A 17,839-nucleotide genomic window follows, 5' to 3' on the forward strand; every position below is an offset into this window, starting at 1 on the left:
GCAGCAGAACAGGCGGGCTTTAGGCCAGGGAGATCTACAATAGATCAATGCTTAATTATCCAACACCTTATTGAGAAATACTCATCTAAGGGAATAACTTCACTTTACGCAGCCTTTGTTGATTCCAAATCTGCATTTGATTCCGTATCCAGAATGCAACTTTGGGACAAATTATCAGATCCATCTATTGATAGAAGACTCCTATATCTTATACCGGCATTACATGAACAAACTTATCTGAGAGTCAGATGCAGCAGACAAGGACATCTTACTGAACCCATTCAGACCTTCAGAGGTGTCAGGCAAGGCTGCTTGTTAGCACCGGCACTGTTTATTTTTTACATAAACAATCTATCTAGCTGGCTTAACACTCCAGAACTCCATCCCGCTAGACTTGCCAATAGGACAGTACCAGTGTTATTATATGCTGATGACACAGTGCTACACTCCAGAAAAGTTAATAACTTTAAATATATTGGGGTAGTCCTGCAGGCCATGGGTTCTAGGCATCAACATAGTAAGTATGCCAATGAGAAAGATCTGCAAATAGTATTGCAAAATTCCATTACTCTCAAGAGGGGGTCATATGTTCCCGCAGCCCTTAAATTATATAAAGCCAAGACGCTAGCCCAACTGTTATATGGTTCATTTATGGGGCCACCCAGTTCCTATTTTGCACCTCTAGAAAGGGTTCAGTCTAAGTTCCTAAGAACTATCTTACAGGTCCCTAGATGTGTGTCAAATGCCAGGGTAAGACTGGAGACTGGCTGTTTAAAAGTTGAAGCCTGGGTCCGTATTCCATCAATACATACTTGGCTAAAGGCGTATCTCAATCCACAAGGTTTACTCCCTCTGATACTCTGCAACAATTTCCAATCAAATTGGTCTATGTCTGTTCAGAGCTATCTGCTGAAAATAGTTTTTCCCCCCAGGTGCTCTTATCTTTTGGAACAGACCAAGCAAAAATATTAGTTAAGCAGAGAATTGAGGATATAGAATGCCAAACTGATCTTTCCAGCATACAAAACATTAAGATGAGGGCAATTATCAAAAATACTTTGGGTCCAGCCAACTATTTAACATCTCTTGAAGTAAAAGGGTTTAGAAGAGCCTTCACTCCTTTCTCAGAAAGGCTTTGTACCTGCCCATTAAGGGAGGTTGAGACTACAGAGCACATGCTTTTTAGATGTCTGTATTATAAGGTGGTGCGTAATAAAATCACTCCGCTGATTTCCGAAAAAACTAGACTCGAGTTTCTTCTATCTGATAGAAACCCCAAAATTACCCACCAAGTAGCTAGTTTCTGTATGGTGATACTCAGATCGCGGAAACTCTAAGGTAACTAGTTAGATATAGTTGTTTGACATTAGATTAAATTTTAATTTGCTTTTAATGTGTCACTGATGTATCTTAAAATCTTGGAATATTGTAAAGGCGTACTTCTTTTTGTATGACTGGTCTAAGGACTATGGAAATAAACTGATTGATTGAGCGCGAACAAAATTATTCTTACACAAAAGTGAAGTTCACTACACTTCTGATCCCAAGTCTTCTTATGTAAACCCATTTAAGAATGTCTAGGGTCCAGGGTTGCCAGATTTGGGTTGGGAAATACCTGGAGATTTTGTGGGTGGAGCCTGGAGAGGATGCAATTTGGGGAGGGACCTCAACAGGGTATAATGCCATACAGTCCATTCTCCGAAGTAGCCATTTTCTCCAAGGGAACTGATCGCTATTGTCCGAAGATCAGCTGCAATAATGAGAGATCTCCAGGCCCCACCTTGATGTTGAAGCAACCCGAGCTGCAGTGTTAGGAGAATCTAGCAACAAATAAATATACACTGCAAAAAACCTTATAAGGTTTTGCAGTGTATATTTATTTGTTGCTAGACCCACCTTGACGTTGGCAAACCTACAAGAAACCACACAGTGATTTCAATCTGCCCCCTGCACAAACCTCCTCAAAGTACAAGATCACACTGATGATATCACAGGGGTCATTTCCTGCAGGAGCGCACAGGAGTGGAGCTCCGGCAGTAAAGAGCCCAGGGGGCGGGCACATGCAACAAGCCCCACCCCCTGCTCCCAGCAGCCCTCAGTCAGAGCAAGAAGCAGCCAGGTAAGTTGCAGAGCTCCCCCTGGCCCCCCGGTCCAAAACAGTCCAGTGGCACCTTTAAGACCAAGCTTTATTCAGGTACAAGCTCTCCCTCCTCTGCGAGATCTGCACGTTCCTTCCCCCCCAATAGCTAGCGATCCAAAACAGTCCAGTGGAGCCTGAGCGGTGGGTGTTGCCTTCTGACACACTTCCGGTGATGTCAGGGTGTGTGGCATATGCAAATAAGCTATGTTAATGAATTATGCTAATGAGCTCCTGCACCTCTTTTTCTGTGAAATGACCCCTGATGATATGTACTATGTAAACCAATCATACACACACCCTCATGATCCCAAAAACTTACCGCTACCTAGGGGCACTTGTACACCACTGATTCACATAACCTTCCATGTGTGTCTGCCCCACAACAATCCCATTTAGAGAAGTTCGAGGCAAAAATGTTCCACTGTAGCAGTTTGGCAGCTTTTTCTAAATTACTATAACTATGACTAATTTTTTTCCTCTGTTTCAGCTGAATGGCGCTACCCATCTTCACAAAAAAGAACATGATTGCTAATGGATCTCAAAGAAATAAACTGATAGGTTGTGACACTTTTTTCAGATCGGCGTGTCAACCTGTTCAGAATATGACATGGGGGAATGTTGCTAAAATGCTATTTTTTCCCCTTTAGAAATAGCACAGGGAGTAAAAGTATGGGGGGGAAAGAACTTTTAAAAGATTCTTTGCTGAATACAAACATAAGTTTTCCCCTAGAAGCGGTGCACACTATTCCGATGCGCTGGATAGATCTTTCCTTGCAAACGTTTATACAAACTATCGCACCCCTACAATCTCACTGATGTCATTCTAAAACCAATCCAGTGATTTTTAAAAAGACTCTTGGGAAGCAGAGAATTTGGCATACAACCCTCGTAATCGGGATGTGGTATTAACTACCCCTTTCAAAATGCCTTTTAATCAAAGATTGGAGATAAAATTTCTAAATTCCTGGAGCTTCCCAAGATCTACTCAATTTCTACCTTATGGTGATAATATATAGAGGCAGCAATGCTCAAACATAAGCCCAGAAAGCAAATAAAAAATGATCTTTAGTACTAAGCCAGTATTTGAGATTAAAAGAATTGGAGGAGGAGGAGGAGGAAGAAGAGGAGGAGGAGGAAGAGGAGGAGATTGGATTTATACCCCGCCTTTCACTACCCAAAGGAGTCTCAGGCCGGTTTACAATCCCTTCCCCTTCCCCTCCTCACAACAAACACCCTGTGAGGTAGGTGGGGCTGAGAGAGCTCTGAGAGAACGGTCCTTAAGAGAACAGCTCTGAAAGAACTTATGAGTGACCCAAGGTCATACCAGCTGTGTCAAGTGACAATCAGTGTTCCCTCTAAGCTGAGTTGGTGTGAGCTAGCTCACAGTTTTTTAGCCTCCGGCTCACACATTTTTGTTTTAGCTCAGGAAGGGATGGCTTCCCAGCAAACTAATTTATGCAGTAGCCAGATCACTCGCTCATAACTTTAATGCCAGTAGCTCACAAAGTAGAATTTTTGCTCACAAGATTCCACAGTTTAGAGGGAGCATTGGTGACAAGAGTACTTTAACTACCAGTAAACCCCAATCCTTACATGCAGCAAGCTACCGTGCAAGATCCCACTTTCAACAGATATACTATCCTCACCTCTGCTGGTGTCCAAGAAAAAAGCTAAGAAGAAGATCCTGTCTTAATAAGGGGGTGCCCAGGTAAGGAATTCACTTCCCTGTCTATGTGCCCCTAGTTTAGTCAATTGTATGAACCATGTAAACCGCTCCAAGTCTACGGAAAGGAGCGGTATAGAAATCTAATATGTATGTATGTATGTAAGACGGAACGGAAGGGAATGCTTGCAATCATTCCCCTCAATCCAAAGGAACAGTGAAATAGCACAGAAACTGTTGACCACACCAACCATTTATTTAGTATTGAATGGCCTCTGGTGATGGATAGAGAGTTGTTGTGTGTTTTTCTCCATATTGTGCTATTTCACACCCACGGAATCACTTCCAAAAGGATGATCTGAGCATGGTTTGTGCTTACTATAAGCAGAGCAAATGTATTTAAAACTGTCTGCTTGTATTTTCTTTTCCTAATCTTCGTTCATCGCAGCTGGAAGGGTTGTTAGAGGTCTGCGCACTTGTCATTAAGGGAAAAAAAATTATCTATTTACTCACCATGTCAGACTGAATGTTCTACTTGGTTTTCAAATATATCTGTGCAACACCTGCTCTTCTAACCTGCGGACAGAGGACAACCAATATTTTTTCAAGATTTTTTTAAAAAAGGTTTCATTTTAAAAACAAACACTGTGGTGTTCCGCATTCATTTGCAGACTTTCGTAGTTGACTCCTCCAACAGCTATACTGCGATGCATTCGGATAATGTTTCCATCACTCCAAAACTACGAATTTAGAAATATCTTTTTATTGGGATGCTTCAGTTTTTAAATGCTAAGACTCTTGCTGGTCCCTAAGGTGCTACTAGTTATAACACTTGCATTGTTTCATCGGTATTACTAATCCTAAGGTAAAGGTTTCCCTTGCTTGAAAGCTAGTCAAATCCAACTCTAGGGGGCGGTGCTCCTCTCCGTTTCCAAGACGAAGAGCCAGCGCTGTCCAAAGACTTCTCCATGGTCATGTGGCCAGCATGACTAAACACCAAGGCGCCAAGGCGCACAGAACTCTGTTACCTTCCCACTGAAGCAGTACCTATTTATCTACTTGCAATTTCTTGCTTTCTAACTGCTAGGTTGGCAGGAGCTGGAACCAGAGACGGGAGCTCACTCCATTTCACGGCACTAGGGTCTCGAACTGCCGTGCTACCAATCTTCTGGTCTGCAACTCAATGTCTTAACCTCTGAGCCACCGCAGCAAGACCATATTTGTGGCCAGCTCCTACAACAGCTATCTATAGCTGTGAGTGACTATTATTATAAACAGAGAGTTTGACATCAGAAGCCACGAGGCAATAGCACCTGTTATATTTAAAAAGTAAAGGTTCCCTTGCTCGAAAGTCAGTCGAATCCGACTCTAGGGTTGCGGTGCTCATCTCCGTTTCAAAGCCAAAGAGCCAGCAACTGTCTGAAGACGTTTCCGTGGTCATGTGGCTGGCATGACTAAACACCAAGGCGCACAGAACGCTGTTACCTTCCCACTGAAGTGGTACCTATTTATCTACTTGCAATTTCTTGCTTTCGAACTGCTAGGTTGGCAGGAGCTGGAACTAGAGACGGGAGCTCGCTCCCTCATGCGGCACACTCGGGTCTCGAACTGCTAAACTACCGACCTTCCACAGCCTGCAGTTCAGCGTCTTAACCACTTGAGCCACCGCAGCGAGCCAGCACTGTCCAAAGATGTTTCTGTGGTCATGTGGCCGGCATGACTAAACACCAAGGCACACAGAACGCTGTTAATTTCCCACCGAAGTGGTCCCTACTTATCTACTTGCAATTTCTTGCTTTCCAGCTGCTAGGTTGGCAGGAGCTGGAACTAGAGACGGGAGCTCGCTCCGTCATGCGGCACCCGGGTCTTGAACTGCTGAACTACCGACCTTCCACAGCCTGTTATATTACCGATCTTCTTATGAACTCTTAGGATGAACAGCATCAGCCAAAATCAATGTCTCAGAGCATCAGCAATAGCATAGTATCAGTGATATTTCAGCACATTAGGTAGCAGTATTAATTTCCTTGATTCAGTCCATGGGCTGTGAATTTGCCAAGGACGACATCCCTTCACACTGATGGTATCTAGTTCATATAGGTAAACTTAGTAGAAATTAGTTGCCTCTTAAAATACTATTGCTTTCCAGCTTCTCAAAGCTCATCTTTAGGTAACACAGGCTGCTGTCACACGGAGCATTAGGCACGCTAGAGAGACGGAAGATAGGCGGATTTTCCGGGCACGATCTCACCGCCACATCTGGGAAGCGTAGAGCTCCCGTGACTCACCCGAGGCTTCACTCCGAAGATGCACTGTAAAAAACTAGTACCTCCGAGGTACTAGTTTCCGAAAACCGCAGGGCATGGGCGGGCATCTGATCGTGCTTCCGGTGGCAGTTCCGGCGCCCGCCCATGTCCCCTCACAAAAAGGCATTTTTTTTTCCAAGTCTCCACGGATGCACACAAGCACCCAACGGAGCATGCGCACACTTTAGTTTTTAAAAAACCCACAACCCTGTTTGCCCCACGGCCCGCTTCTTTGCAGCGCCGCAGGATTGTCCTGTAATCGACACCTCCCCCCTAACCACGGGACCTCCACGGGACGTCTGCTCGTGCAACCGCGCGTTATTTTGCCCCGAGGCAAACAGCCACGCTTTCCCCCCACGTTTTCTGGCCCATGTGACCGCAGCCATAATTACACCAGTTTTAAGACTGGTACTTCAATCCCTAGACACCTTCATTTGGAAGTAAACCCCACTGATTTCCATGGAGCTTGGGTCAACCAAACAAGCTGTAGATAAGATTTGCTGTTTGTTAGTCGTTAAAAGCCCTGACCTGGATAGCCCAGGCTAGCCTGATCTCATCAGATCTCAGAAGCTAAGCAAGGTTGGTTCTGGCTAGCATTTGGAAGGCAGATCTCCAAGGAATATCAGGGTTGTGACACAGAGGCAGGCAATGGCAAACCACTTCCAAATGTCTCTTCTTTGAAAACCCTATGGGATCACCACTGCGACTTGACAAAAAAAAAAACGGTTGTTAAAAACATCCATTGGGATCATCAATTTGAAGCAAGGCAGGGCTCTTTTTGTAGAAAAAGCCCACCAGGAACTCATTAGCATAATAGGCCACACCCAACAGCAGACACTAAATAGCATATTAGGCCACACCCCTGACAACACAGCGCATTAGCATATTAGGCCACACCCCACGTTACCAGAACTATGGTCATGCAGCCACACCCACCTTTTGCTTCCTATTCTGTTTACCTTGTTTGTTGTCAAAACCCAGGGCCTTTTTTTGTTGCGGGAAAAGAGAGAAATGCTTCAGCCCTTCCTTCCCACCATCCCCCCAGCTTCCAGGCCCCCAGTGATTGCTTTTTACCATCTTAAAATACTGCAGGGTAGGGTTGCCAGCCTCCAGGTGGGACCTGGGGATCTCCCGCTTTTAACACTGATCCCCAGCCGACAAAGATCAGCTCCCCTGGAGAAAATGGCTGCTTTGAAGGGTGGACTCCATGGCATTGTACTATACTGAGGCCCCTCCCCTCCCCAAACCCCACCCTCTCCTGGCTCCACCCCCAAAGTCTCCAGGTATTTTCCAACCCAGACTTGGCAACCCTACTGCAGGGAGATCCCGTCCCAGATCTCTCTACATCCCCTAGTGTTATCACTCCCCCCCACACACACACACGCACATTCATATGCACAAATCTTTTACTCCGCATTTATGGGTAGAATAGGGGTTCACACGTGTACTTATGATTATGAATTTGTAACAATCCTGTATAAATAACTTCATGGTACGTGTGGGCATAGGATGTTGAAAATAAAAAATAAAGACATCAAAATGCCAGAAATACAAGGCCGTTCTGGAAACCTCTCTCAAAATCCAAGGGCTTTCTTATTTAGAAAACGCGGTATCTTTTGAACAATGTTCACATTCGTCTCACATTCATTCTTATTTGTTATCACTCTGGGGACATTTTCGCTTTGAAGAAGAATGTTTTGTTCCTAGGTATCGGCCATGATATTCAGTCATCTGATCTATCCCAAGGTCAATGTCTTCAGTAACTTGATAAGGATTACATCATTCTCCTCTATCCATCTGCAGGACAATTACATCATTGATCAATAATAGTGGTCTGTGCTTACTATTAGCATATTCACATATTAACATCGGTATAAAAGTCAAATACATCATCCACTAAAAGCAACTCATGAGATTCACAAATGAAGCCATTTCTTTCTTTCTCGAAAGGTAAGATTTATTTTATCACATAATAAGAAATTTAGCTCAGCAGCTGTGATAGTCATACAAAAGAAAGTACAATTTACTCAAAGGCCTTATGTAAATGACTCCAGGGCTAATGAGAACTGTTTATTTAGGTATATTAATATTCTACACATTTACATCACATTTATTCAGGTGGATGTGGAAATCCCACCAACCTGGAGTCAAATCCCCTCTTATCAGTGACCTTCCATTTACAAACTTATCGTAAACTGTGACAATGTCTCATCCTGTGAATCTGAAATTTGGCCCCATCTACTGATTAAACATATGCTGGGCTGGTGTGTAAATGAACCTTCCATGACTGTGATGAACATCCAAGGATTAGTAGGGTTTATTACTGGGCTTCTTAATCATGTAATTCAGTGCTTACTCATTTACTAAAAGTACCGTCAAACCACTTAGTAGCCCCAGTTTCCAGTCTGAAGCAAACAGCTTGAGAATTATGACCTTGGGGGTTGAACTCTAGTTCCCCAAAATTCGGGTAATTATTTTATATCTGTTTTGTTTAACGCAGCCAGTGTATTCCCACTGACCTTATACTGATGACAAGAGTCAGAAAGGTTTGGCCTTGGGCTGTTGGTGTAGAGAGCCAGTTTGGTGTTGTGGTTAAGTGCGCGGACTCTAATCTGGGAGAACCGGGTTTGATTTCCCACTCCTCCACTTGCACCTGGCTGGGTGGCCTCGGGCAAGCCGTAGCTCTGTCAGAGCTGTCCTTGAAAAAGAGCAGTTTCTGTCAGAGTTCTCTCAGCCCCACCTACCTCAGAGGGTGTCTGTTGTGGGGAAGGGAAGGGAAAGGAGTTTGTAAGCTGCTCTGAGACTCCTCTGGGTAGTGAAGGGCGGGGTATAAATCTAATCTCTTCCTCTTCTTCTTCTCTTCTTCTGCATCCAAGGAAAATATCGGAAGGTCTCTCTCTCACACACACATTCCACAATAAAACCTGCAGCTGCCAAAGCTCAACCAAAGATTCCTTTAAATGTACTCCTCTACAGTTGCTAATTTGGTGGAATATCTGCTTCGCATGCAGAAAGCTCCAGCTTCAATCCCCAGCATCTCCAGTTAAAAGGACCAGGACACATGTGATGTGAAAGACCTCTGCCTGCCTGAAACCTTGGAGAGCTGCTGCCAGTCTGAGTAGACAATACTGACTGTGATGAACCAACAGTCTGATTCAGTATAAGTCAGCTTCATGTGTTCATCCTCTCAGAACCGTTACGGCCAGGGGTCATTTCCTACAGGAGCAGAGCTCCGGCAGTAAAGAGCCCAGGGGGCGGGCACATGCAACAAGCCCCGTCCCCTGCTCCCAGCAGCCCTCAGTCAGAGTAAGAAGCAGCCAGGTAAGTTGCAGAGCCCCCCCCCCCGGCCCCCCGGTCCAAAACAGTCCAGTGGCACCTTTAAGACCAAGTTTTATTCAGGTACAAGCTCTCCCTCCTCTGCTCGGGCAGATCTACACGTCCCCCCCCCCAACAGCTAGCAATCCAAAACAATCCAGTGGAGCCTGAGCAGTGGGTGTTGCCTTCTGACACACTTCCGGTGATGTCAGGGGGTGTGGCCTATGCAAATAAGTTGTGCTGATGAGTTATGCTAATGAGCTCCTGCACCTTTTTTTCTACAAAATGACCCCTGATTACAGCACCTGCACACATTACAGTTGTTCCTGGACCGTATCACTTCAAGAGCAGAACCAAACAAACAACCATATGCAACTGCCTTATACCAAGTCAGATTTTGTTGGTCTATCAAGGCCAGTATTGTCTGCTCTGGATGACAGTGGCTCTCTAGGGTCTCAGGTAGAGACGTCTTTCATGTCACCTACTACTCAGTTCTTTTAACTGTAGGTGCAGGTGACTGAATCTGGGACCTTCTACGTACAAAGCGATATTTTACTGCTGAGTCACAGCCCCAAAGCGTTTGCTTCCGTGATCTCCCCATGTTAAAAGATGTTCCTTCACATGAAAATTTTCCATCTCGGGGGGCGAGGTCAGGTTAAAATCACTTGTCCCAACATGTTTTCCACACATCCAAAACTTTTAAATGGAAGAATGTTCAAACATATGATGCCCTGCTGAAGTTTGATGTACGCAGTACTACATGCTATTTCTGCACATTAAATCTGGCCTTGCTAATACTGTGACAAGTGTTGTGATGATCTACTTATCCACTCACACCTTTTCCAAGATTGTCCTAGCCAATTCTACAACAGATTGTATGCTTTTGTTAACACAACAACTTTAAAAAAAAAAGAAATGTTGGTAAAACAGAACGAATGTATTGATGACAATAAATACTACTGGGGCAGGGGGTTTCACACAGAATTCCTAAACTGCCTTTTCAGTTTCCAGTGTTTAAAGTGCTTCTGTGATGGTTTTAACTCTCACCAAAAGTTCAAGTGATCAAAGACCAAAAAGATGGGAAAATTTCTCCCAAACCTGTCTACAAGTGAACCTAGGGGTTTTAGAAATGCATAGTAACTTCCATGATAGACAAAGTAATGTGCCAAGAATCTTTCACAACTTTTTTTTTTGCCCAATATATTTTTTCCCCTTGTGGCGCATGTCAAGGTAAAAAGCAAACTCCTCAGAGATTATAAAATAGCATAATTTGCCCACAAATAACCTGTCTGCACAAAAGCAACCAAAATGACTCTCAATAAGTTAAGTGCTACCTCCATTTCATGACTATTAGCTCTTTATCACTGCCTCAGAACCCAGCAGTAGTCTGTGGAGGAGGAAACATGTCAATGTAGCAAATTTTAACTCTGATGCAAAGTAATTTATTGTGCCTGCCTTGTAAAAGCAAATTGATATCATCCTCTAGAAGTCATGCCTTACAAGATGCAGTTGCATTTTAGGGGAAAGGATAAACAAAACAAGAAAAAGTTTTAAACTTGTAACAAAATCAAAGAGAAACTGCTAAAATGTTTTGGATGAGCTGAGAAGGGTGGTCATTTGGAAGTAAGAAGAAAATAGATTATTTTGGCTATTCCATGTAAAAAAAAAAAGGCTGTTTTCAGACTTGGTAGTGATCTTGCTATCTTCCTTTGGAAAGGGCCTTATTGTTTGGCCTTGTTCCTAACTCATCCTTATTCATATTTTAAAGAACTCTGAAGGAATTGCACAATTTCAAGAATTCTTAGAGATGCCTGGGGTCTGCAATGGCTATTCAACACATTCAAGCCGTCACTCCATCCTGCATTCAATGAGTGATAAATGCGTATGTGTAAACTTATCAAGGGATAGCTGCGGTGGCTCAAGTGGTTAAGACGCTGAACTGCAGGCTGTGGAAGGTCGGGAGTTCAGCAGTTCGAGACCCGAGTGTGCTGCAGGACGGAGTGAGCTCCCGTCTCTAGTTCCAGCTCCTGCCAACCTAGCAGTTCGAAAGCAAGAAATTGCAAGTAGATAAATAGGTACCACTTCGGTGGGAAGGTAACAGCGTTCCGTGCGCCTTGGTGTTTAGTCGTGCCGGCCACGTGACCACGGAAACGTCTTCGGACAGCGCTGGCTCTTCGGCTTTGAAACGGAGATGAGCACCGCAACCCTAGAGTCGGACTCGACTGGCTTTCGAGCAAGGGAACCTTTACCTTTTTTAAAAAACTTATCAAAAGGCACAGTAAATCATGGAGGCGTGCCTGCTACCCAGATCAGTTTCTGTGCTAAATGAAATGGACAAAGGAAGTACTGAGATTGCCAGAGACAAATTAACTCAGACAACACACTGAATCCACAATAAACAAAAATGGTGTAATCTAGGCATTTTAAAGACAATTATGCTTTTCCCGGTACGTATGCCTCACGGTTGCTACCTGTTTATTTATACTGCAGGGCTTCAGATGACAACGTCAATATACTTCCTTCTCAAAGCAATGCAAGAAAGGTATATACAGAAAACATCTAGATCCACCTATACAGATTTCCAAAGCAGATCAGTTGCCGGTAAAATGGATTTAATTTGCACAGTGACTCTGGAAAACTAATAAATGGGATGCTGAATTCTGCCTCAAACACTATATTCTGCATAGTGCTAGAATGGAATCACAGAATGTACACAACTATGCTCATCAAACAGACATGCCCTACAGCTGCAAGATAACTTGGAAATCTTTTTTTTGCTACTACCATTGGTGAATGATAAAAAGGCAGCTTTTCTTCCCAGGGGTCTTGCCCTAACCATGTACATTATATTACATAACAATAAAGCATCTACTGTATGTGTGCTGCCCAGGTTCTGTGCTTTTGTTAGAATCCCAAGAACCACAACTATACTTTCACCCAAAAGGTTAATTTTTTTAGGGCTTACTCCAGCATCCATTTCTGAACACAAATATTTATAGGAAAATGCAACATAACCCCAAACTGTAGTCTGGCATTCACTATGTTATGAGAATGATATTCAGACTTCTTCAGCTATGTGCCACTGAGCACACACATCCCAGATACATCCTATATTAATGTGTCAACTCCCCAGGCCTGAATATAATACCTATACTCATCTGTCTTGGTTGCGGTAAGAAACCCCTGGCACATGTGCTGACAGTAGCACATTTTGCTTGGCAACTTGGGCCACATCTTTTCTCAAGCAACCAGGGACGGGCAGCAAATCTGAGGCCAGTGGTGGTGAGGAAGAAGGCAATAGGCATGGTTTATGCTGTTCATCACCTCCCAGGCCTGCGTAGCCATCAGCCTAGTCCAAGACAAATCCCTGAGATACTGGTAACACTGCTGAGTCTTGGCTTGCTCCGAGCTTGTCTGCCCAAGTACAGCGCCAGTCTTCTATTCTGTCTGCTGACACACCAACATCTTCACAGGTAGATGCTGCACTTGGGGGGGGGGCACTCAGTCTGAAAAGGTTGCCCACACCCCCAATCTAGGCCGCTTCCACCATACTGACCATGCATTTGCCCTACCTCAAACTCTTCCCAGTGCTTCTAATTTGTTGTCATTTATTTAAAGAAGAATCAAAGCTAGAATATTTACAACAGTCATGAAAGGCGAACCTATCCTCAGTTCAGTCTTTTCCCCCCCACCCGTTTATTTTCCATATTTTACACCAAAAATACAAACATTTCATTTCCTTAGATTACATAATTTTTAGAGTTATTGAATCAAGTTGAATCAAGTAACATGTCTTATTGAAATAATTAACATTGTACTTATTTAATAACCTGTACCTGTTTTATCCAATTATATACCCTTAGCCATCTTTTATTTTGCAATTTATTATCTTTACCTTGCAATAATAAACTCAAATTATACATTTGTGCTAGCTCTAAATGCTTTGTTATTAAGTCCTCTTTTGAGGGTATTTTATCTGTCTTCCAATTTTTTGCCACTAATATTCTTGCCGCCATTATAATATATAACAATAAATATATATCTTGTTTTGTGTAATCTTTTGGAATTATATTCAATAAATACGTTTCTGGCATTAGTACAACATCTATATTCATTATTTCATAAATAATTTCATGTACCATTTTCCAAAACTTTTGTATTTTACTACATTTCCACCACAAGTGGTAAAAGGTCCCCACCTTCGTTTTACACTTCCAACATCTATTAGACGTTTGGGGATAACATTTTGCAATTTTATCTGGGGACCAATACCACCTGTGGAACATCTTATATATATTTTCTTTGAAGGAAATGGCTCTCATGAATTTAGTGGACTTCCATATTGTCTCCCATTGCTCAATTTCCATATCCCTATCCTCAGTTCAGTCTTGAATAAGGCACGCTCACTGTGTGCCACGAAGTATGTTCACAGTTAATCAGTGCGTTTCTGTGTACACGTAATTATGAGTTATTTGAAAGCACTCGTATTTGCTAGCCTTTATTCTGCTTCCTAAGGCTCCAATTAATGAGAAGCAGGATTCATTCAAAAAGCATTTTATCTTAGGCACTGAACAAAAAGGTGATTTTAACATCGCTAATGAAGTATTCAGGCCAAGAGTTGGCTTTTACATTTCTGAGAGCAACAAGCATTTCAGAGACAAGCGAGATGAATTAAATATCTCTGCGTTGTGGAGATAGTGCTGCAAACAAAAAGAGGGCTTTAAAAATTAATGCAATATAGATTTCATACTTCTTTTTAATTAACCAAGTCAGTACCTGATCCAGATATTTCAATGTTTATACTGGCCAGTCAACCTGGAAAATGCTAGCGGAATGATTGCTAAAGACGGGGCAAAAGAGTTGTCCGACACATCCATTCCTGGCTAACCAATCCTGAATGATGGCAGGGAAACTCATTTCCAGTGTTGGGTTTACAGCCGAACCGCCTGACACTACCAGCGTGGCTTTGCAACTACATCTATTCTGCCAACGAGCTGGTCTGAAATGACCCTTGCTCTAAAGCTAGTGTGTTTAGGATTAAGCTTTAAGGAATTCACTGCTACCAATTACAAACATGCTAGCCCTGAATACAAGACATACTGATGTATGGGACCAACACATGTGGGGGGTGGGGGGAGTGAGCATCCCCGGGGCCCTTGGTTAACAATGGAGCATAATGTTCCTGGCTCCCTCCTACACATAACTACACATAGGCTCCACCCCCCAAATAATCAGGAACTATTAAAATGAACATTCCCGATCACTGGAACACAGCCTATACACATACAGACTACCACATGCGCAGCTGTTGTGCTTAGTGCTATGTAACAAATACGTGTGTGTGGGGGGGGGTAGGGCTGCCAAGCTGCGGCGGGGGATCCGTATGTCTTCACAGGATCCCTGGCGCGGGGGACAGCGATACGCATTGCACCGCCATCGCCAGGATGTGATGCTACGTGTCGCTCTGGCAATGGGACTCCTAACAGCCCCGTTGCCAGAGCGACGCGTAGCGCCACATCCTGGCGACAGCGAGGCAACGCGTATCACTGTCCCCCGCGGCAGGGATCCTGTGAAGACATACGGATCCCCCACCACGGCTTGGCAGCCCTAGGGGGGTGTCACTTTCCTCTTCCGCATCTGTTGACTCAGTACACTAACATGTCACATGAACAGGGCTACAGATCCTTAAGCACAGCAAAGTCCCCCATATATCAGCAAAAATTCTAAGTTACTTTAAGCTTAGTCCTGAAGTAGCTTTCAGAGCTCTAGAACACATTATCTAAGCTGTTCCTGAGGATCCACTCTCTCTTTCTCTGCTGAGTGGGGCAGGCCAGTGCATGAGGATCAGCACGTGGGTGAGCCCTGAAAAAAGGAGCCGGTACTTAGAAGGCCCTGTCTCTGAGCATGTACAGATCAAACACTACCTCACCACGAGCAATCAACTCTGAACTCCCTTGGGGAAAGGGTTACAGTGCCTTTCTTGTCATGACAGTGCCATTCTATGAAGACTGCCCAAGGGAACAATTTCTGAGACAAGGAAAGAGTTCTCTTTTCATACTCAGAGTATCTGAATTCAGTATTTTCTCCAACTCCTGTTACATTTACCAATCCTGAAACATTCTTTGATCCCATACTTGCACGTCATGCTATTTATCAGATCATGCGACTACAACCTCACACAGTGGTTACAGTTTAAGCAAATACCCAACTTTGAAGTGCCCCTCTGCCATTTAACAAAACTGCAGAAACAGTTAGTTTTGGCAGACGAAGGACTTGCAAGTCAGTTTTCACACAAATCCCTAAAGTGCTTAAAAAAAAAGAAGTCAGTGTTTTGAGGCTTCTGTGATGAACAGCACTCAGAAACGTTAAACTGCAGGTATGCCATTGCTTTAAAAGCAAGACCTAATACTGGAAGAGGAAAACAATTTCTTCTGGACTGGAACCTGAAATGAAAACAAGCGGACTCAGGATTGCAGAAATGCAGATTAACCTGCTAGAAAAATTAATGTACAGAATCCTGCAGGACTTTATTTTTGCCCACAATGCTTTCCTCCCCTTACATCATTCTGCAAGTAAATTCCTCATGGATTATAAAGGACCATAATTTGCCCACAAACAAGCTGTACGTGTAAAGGCAATCAAAATGACACTAGTAAAGCATTCTTGTGTAGAGTTATTCCAGTCTAAACCCTATGAAATCAATTGCTTAGACTGGAGTAACTCTGCAGAGGATTGCATTGCAAACAAACTAAACTCCATTTTACCAGCAACAAACCCAAAGTGTTTTCTTTAGCAAAGAACAGGGAAGTTCATCAGAATCACTTCATGCAGCGTTTACTTCAACTTAGCTCTGCTTTTTCAGAACTTATAGCACTATATCTGCAAATTATTGAGCATTAGTTATCCTCACAGCATATATTTAATGATTTGTACAAGAAGAATTTCCCAATCTTCTCAAACTGAAATTATTCTAGACCTATATACACACTTTAAAATATTAAGAGAATTATGCAAGTTGAAGCATTTCTCTAAATTGTACAAATATAGTTGCACGAGTAGTTTAGTTCCGCCTTTGCACATGAAATAAAGAACCCTATATTTCATAAAGTACCTTTGGTTCTTAATACATGGTATTAACTAAAAAGAGGGGGCTGACTCCTGCAATCCATCTTGGATTTTCCCAGCTCTCCCCTCCCTCCACCAGCCATTTCCAGCCTTGGGAAAGTGTATCATTACTCCACATGGAGTAACAGTCATGCCAGTCAGGCAGCTTGGAATGAGAGAGAAGGCATAGAATCAATCCCTTCTGCCTCTTCTGTGAGCAAAGCGATCCCCCCCCCCCAGCATACTCCCAACCTGTGTAGTCATTACTCTACATGGGTCCTACAACCCCAGGAACAAGCTTTCCTGACATCAGAAATGGCTGCTCAAGGAGGGAAGAGTTGAAAAGATTGGGTATCCTTGCACAGATATTGCAAGATCCTTGTGCTGGATCTAGCGCATAATGGTTACAAATTAATTTACACTAAGATAATTAGGGGTGTGCATTCGGTATAAACCGAGCCGAATAAATACCCGAAAAATACCTTATCTGTATTTTTCGGGTATTTTCTAAACCGAATACAGATTAGCGAATTTGATTCAGCTACTGATACAGATGATACAGATAAAAGCTGAAAATATTTGGCTTTTATTCGGCAATTTAAAGAAATTAGGTGTTTATGTACTACCCCATGGCGATCCTAGGCTGCAACTCCCTTCTCTGATCATGAGTTCTGTTTTTGCCATGTTGAGCATCATTTCCCTCATGAGAGAAGACTGAGGAAAAGTAGGAATTGAGCAATTCTGTCCTCTCTTCATCACCTGTAACTATTTCACTTTCCTGTCTGCGAAATGGGCCTACCATGCCCTTGCTCTTTTTCCTAATTTCAATATAGCAAAAGAACCCTTCCTTAGGAGGTGGTAGTATCTCGTTCTTTGGAGGTTTTCGAGTGGAGGCTAGGTGACTATCTGACAGCATTGCTGATTCTGTGACTTTAGGCAGATGGTATAAGAGAGGGTAGGAATGGATGAGTCAGTGCTCAGCTCTCATGGCCCTTTCTTATATTCCCAGTGTAATAACGATTGCTACTTTGGGGTCAGGCCACATTGGCTCAGGGTCTCTGGATGTTTTCAGCCTTCTGTATAGCAAGGGCCACTGGGAGAGTGGGGGAGGGCATAACTGTGAATTTCCTGCATTGTGCAGGGGGCTGGACTAGAAGACCCTTCCAGCTCTATGTTTCTCTGTTTCCATTAAATGTCCAGATGAGTGCTAAAACTAAGTTAGGACCTGTCTGTTGTAAGTTCCCTATATCCAGAACCTCACAAACCAGGCTATGACAGATTAAATCAGTGAAGACACCCTGTGAGGTTCAG

This window comes from Gekko japonicus, unplaced genomic scaffold, assembly GCF_001447785.1.
Source record: "Gekko japonicus isolate JY-2015 unplaced genomic scaffold, Gekko_japonicus_V1.1 scaffold1235, whole genome shotgun sequence".
NCBI classification, from domain to species: domain Eukaryota; kingdom Metazoa; phylum Chordata; class Lepidosauria; order Squamata; family Gekkonidae; genus Gekko; species Gekko japonicus.